Source organism: Urocitellus parryii, unplaced genomic scaffold, assembly GCF_045843805.1.
Source record: "Urocitellus parryii isolate mUroPar1 unplaced genomic scaffold, mUroPar1.hap1 Scaffold_90, whole genome shotgun sequence".
Classification (NCBI taxonomy): Eukaryota; Metazoa; Chordata; class Mammalia; order Rodentia; family Sciuridae; genus Urocitellus; species Urocitellus parryii.
This window is the reverse complement of record NW_027554223.1, coordinates 392,166-397,538: the sequence shown is the minus strand read 5'-3', so window position 1 is coordinate 397,538 and position 5,373 is coordinate 392,166.

Genomic DNA, 5,373 nt, shown 5'->3' with positions numbered 1-5,373 from the left:
AGCTGAGGTTGATGGGAACCCCTGACTTCAGGGATGGCTATGGCAGTTGCTTAGGGGATCACATGATCATAGTTATATCCCCAGGGCCATGGATGACCAGGACCTGTGCTGGGCCTGTCTGGGAAGAAAAGCTTCTATCAGAGTGACCACATCAACAGATGGATGCAGATGTAGTCAGTGTCCACCATCCTCCTCAAGAATGGAGAGCACTTGAGAGGTGTACAACCACGGGAACATGGGGACAGGCTCTGAGGAGAAGGTTGGAGCCCCAATCCAATGCTCCTGGTGCCCGTCCATCAAGAACTCAACCTGCCTGAAGACCTTCATTGTTACAGGACCAAATGGACAAAACCACCTGATAAACCAAGCACCGGAGAGGAACTTTTCTACCAGGAATACACACAGCAGTGCTGTGTGTTATGGTTTGCGTCTGAAAAGTCCCCCAAAGTCTCATGCACCTAAAGGCTTAGTCCTCAGTGCAGAAATGCCCAGAGGTGGTGAAGCCAGATTTAAAATTAGGTAGTCAGTGTAGTTAGGTAAATCGGGTCTAGTATCAAGTGAAATCTAAAATGGAGGCCATGTTGGGAATGAATTTCCAGAAAAGCTGAGCAACTCTTGGAATGTTAATGAAGCCCAGGAAACAGCCCCCAACAAATTTGAAGACAGCCCATCCCAAAGAAAGTTAATGAATCCCAGGAAACATCCCCCAACAGATTTGAAGATACCCCATCCCAAAGAAATGTTAATGAACAGCAAACTTTACTCGGAAATGCCCAGATTACTTCTTTGGCCCTCCTGTATCCCAACCCTTCCCACCAAAAACTATAAAAATGGGAACACATTCTTCTTCCATCACCAAAAACTATAAAAAGGCAAACACATTCGCCCTTCAATGGATTCCACCTCTTGGATCCCCTTCTTCCTCTGGGAGAAGTCTTTTCTGCTGTCTTTTAATAAACTCCTAATTTTCCACTCTGACCTTGCCTTGGCATGCTTCTCTGGAGTTATTCTTCAACATTGGGGAAACAAGGACTCATCACCGGTCAGCAGCGGAAACAGTGGGGATCATAGGAAATGACTCCATCCCCAGGTGCTGACCTCCTCAGTGGAATAATGCACCAGATGGATTGAAGATGGAATGGATTATTGGGAGTGGGACCCTGTTGGAGGAAGGTTATCACTAGGCATGTGGCCTGAGAAGGTTCATCTCATCCCTAGCTCCTGTCTTCTCCACTCCCAAGGCCTGGGGCTGAGCAGCTCTACCCACCACACCCTCCAGCCATGATGTTCTGTCTTACTTCAGACACAGAGCAATCTATTTGGTCAACCACGAACTGAAGCCTCTGAAATGGTAAGACAAAGTAAACCTTCTTTCCTCAGAGCTGTAGGGGTCATGTATCCTGGTCACAGTAATGAAAAGTTGCATCACACACTGTGAAAAACAGAATAAAGCCACAGCCCTTGACAGACACCAACTCTGAAGAGTACTATCTGTCACTCTCCCCTCTTCATTCCCTGATGGCAGAGACCATCTCCCACTACAAAGCCCAAAATACTACCCAACAGGTACTTCCCAAGAGCACCTGCTTCTTGGGCAAAGGCAGAGATCCCACAGCTTACTGATGAGCTCTGAAGGGAAGACTCCCCTAGAGACTGATTGTAGAAGAAGACACATAGGACAAGTCCCACTCCTTTTCAACCCCTGAATATTTCTGGGTGAGTTTTCAATGCCTGAAAGAGCTGCATCCACCTTGTGACCATGAGGAGATAAGGAAGAGGATGGTGGTCAGTTCTCTAGCTGGATTGGAGTAGAAGGACAGGAAACACTGAGCAGATATGTGGTACCACTGTGTCACCAATAACAAGACCAACCAGCTATGAATTGCTTGGGATGTGAGATGACAAAATTCTTTTGTAGCAGCCATCTGTGGGCAGATGATCTATTACTTGCAGCTGAATCCCCTGAGCTAATATTAACAACTCAGGAATTTGATGTGATCAAGACTTGGGGTGCTCAGTATTTGGGTATGTTCAGGATTTGGGAATGCTCTGGATTTGGGGTGCCCAGCATTTGGGGGTGAGCAGCAGATAGACATAGATTTCCAGAGACATTGTGGTCACCTGAGGCTACTGAAATGAGTTTGAAGGGAGAGGTGCCCAGATCACCCAGACAGTGCTTCCTAACAGGCTTCTGACCAGCACTTATCTGAGGCCCTCTTTCCCCTTAAAGAGCAGGCAGAGGGAAACACCAGCTGATGCTGTCAGGGTCACCAGGAAGAGGCAGCCACACCATGCCACTTCAGGGAACAGGCTGTCCCCACCACTCACACACCCACCAACGATCCTGTGTTTGTGGTCCTCAAATAATCTAATAGAGAAGAAAGGAAAGACAAAAGACTATGACAATGCAGCGTGACAGAGCAGTTGCCTGAGGGGCTTGTGTGCCCAGATAAGGAGCTGGTGCCTCACCCAGGGGGAGGCCTGAGCCGTGATTGTGGCTGCACAGCTGTCACAGTAATTAACCTGAATAACCACTGAAGATGCTTGTCCCACACATGGGAGGAGGCAGGGGCCGAGACTTCAGGCAAGGGATCTGTTCACCCACAAGTTGTCCCGATGCAACATCATCAGTGAGGGCCTCTCTCTGCAGCAGAGCTGAGCACAGCCCACACACCTGAGTTTTGAGCTCCAGCTGGAGAAGAGAGGCTGCCCCCCAGCAGTGCCAGGAACCTAGCGTAAGACCAAAGAATGCACCAGTCCCCAGGTGTGACATCAGAAAAATGACTATTTAAGTGGAAAGGAACAATGATCCCCTCAGTGGAGCTGCATCGGTCTAAACGCCACCTCCAGCCCTGGGTTCCCACACAGTACCCAGTCCCTCAACTGCCTTGGGCCTTGGGCCTCTCAGCATTCACCTGCCCTGGGTGACTGGTGGCCCATGCAGGCCAAAGTGGCCATCATCTGGGTGCTGCTGTGGTCCACTGCCCACTGGTCTCCATTGCTGGTTCTCAAGGCTGTGATCTTTACACCTGCTGCCACCTTAATTCTGAGAGGTAGGAAACAAAATGTATAAGAAAACATCCCAGGACGACTCCGCAGGCCAATATGACCCTATAAGGGGGAGTGTGGGCATACTGTCCTCCCCCCAGGAGACAGGAAGAACACTGTGAATAGCTTTCCTCTGAAAACAAAGTGTCCTGTTATTTTTACGAGTGCCTGAAAATCGGAGCCCAAAGCGTTGGCCATTTCCATTAATTTTCAGTTTAGTCTGAGTTTGGACAGGTCACTTCCTGCCACTGGGATTCATGGGGTGTGATGGGGATGTGGGAAAGTAGATGGACTCTGCCCCTCACCTGCAAGTGGGAAACAGTCACCATGGGATCAGGAAGGACAGGCGCTGCCACATCAGGGACCCAGAAGACCACTGCACTGAGCACTCAGTGATGGGGAATGCTCAGCAAAGCTCTCCCAATCTTTCCTATGAACACACAAAAGGAATGCCAAGGGCAGACAAGGCCCATGTGCAGGAGTCAGAGAGCAAAGACAGGCATAGGGAGTTCATGTCCAGCACTGCTGAGACCTAGGGAGCCAAGATCCCCTCAAGATTAATCATCACACTACATACGGTCCAAGGTGCTGCTGGTTAAAATAAGATGAGCAAAAGTGAAGATACAGTAGACAGTGACATGGGAGGAATGATCTACAGATCATCTGATAAGAGCTAATATCCAGAATATGCAAAGAGTTCTTTCAAATAAATAACAAAAAAACAATCATGCAATGAAAAAAATAGGCAAAGGTCTTGACTGCATAATTCTACAAAGAAGACATACAGATTGCCAACAGGTGCATGAGAAGATGCTCAGCATTGTCAGTCATTGGGAAATGCAAATCAAGACCACAGTGAGCCACCACTCCACACTCACTCACTGGTTAAAATATGACATAAAGGAGGTGGTGAGGTCCTGGAGAGATCAGATCCTCACATGTTGCTGGTGGGGATATAAAAGGCACAGCTGCTATGGAAATGGTTTGCCAATTTCTCAAAACATTAACCTAGAACTACTGTAGGACCCACATATGATTTCCCTCGTTAGGAAATTAGAAAGCAAAAAAGAAAAAAAAATCTGGGGAGGGTCTCATGAAAATAGATGAGAAACCAGAAGAGGAGGGAGTGGCAGCAGGGAGGAGGGAGTGGGGAATAAGCTGGACCAAATCATGTTTGCGTACTTATAGATGCAAGAGTTCCCCTAATATGTATAACAATTAGTTTCTTATAAAATTACTACAGGACCCAGAAATCCCACTCCTAGGCTTAGAGTCCAAAGAATTGAAAACAGGAACTCAGTAAAATACACAACAGCACTGTTTGTTTGTTTGGGGTTTTTGATTTGTTTTGTTATGGTACCAGTGATTGAATGTAGGGGCACTTAGTCACTGAGCCACATCCCCAGCCCTTCTTAAATTTTTTTTAGAGACAGGGGTTGCTAAATTGTTTGGGGACTTGCTAGGTTGCTAAGGCTGGCTTTGAGCTTGTAATCCTCCTCCCCAGCCTCCCAAGCCACCCGGATTAAAGCTGTGCATCACCACCTGGCCAGTGCTGTTTGTAATGTTCACAGGGAGCAAGAACTCAAATGTCCATCGACTTTTGAGAAAAAAACTAAAGCATGGTTCATTCATGGCGTTGGAGTATTACTGAGCTGTTTAAATGGCTGAAGAAAGATGCATGCTCCAACAGTGCCCATCAAAAAACTATTCTATGAAGTGTGGGAAAGTGAACATATTGAGTGGTATGATTCATACAGAAAGTGAACCATAGAGACAGAAATGCAGATCAGTGGTCTCCAGGGCCTAGGAACAGCAGGGGAATGGGGAGGTACTGCTTAGCTTGTGGGTACAAACTATCTTTTTTGGGTGATGTGCTAAGTGCTACTGAATTGATGGCTTTAAAGTCGTTAATTTTATGTTACATGAATTCTAACTCAATCTTTTAAAAAAGAAAAAAGTTTGGAGTGGGGACAGGTAAATGACCCACCATAATTCCATGTGGCTGAAACTTTAAAAAATTTCTAAAAGGATTTGTCAAAATCCTAACCTCTGTATGGCCCAAGCGAGCAATGCTCTTGTAGCAGTATTTGAGGCATTGAAGGATGGAACTTGGGGGTGGTATGAAGCTATTACTGATGCCTGCCCATGGAACCCTGCAGTGGGACTGGGGACTCAGGTGTGCCTCTCTAACTAAAAGAAAAGGAAATGCGGTATTGTCCCCACCTGCTGCTCCCTGTCCCGCTGCCCTCCACTCCTGTTGCTCTCCCCTTCCTGACATGGATCCCTCCCCAGCTGCCCTCCTTTCCTGCCTCCTTCTTCCTTCTG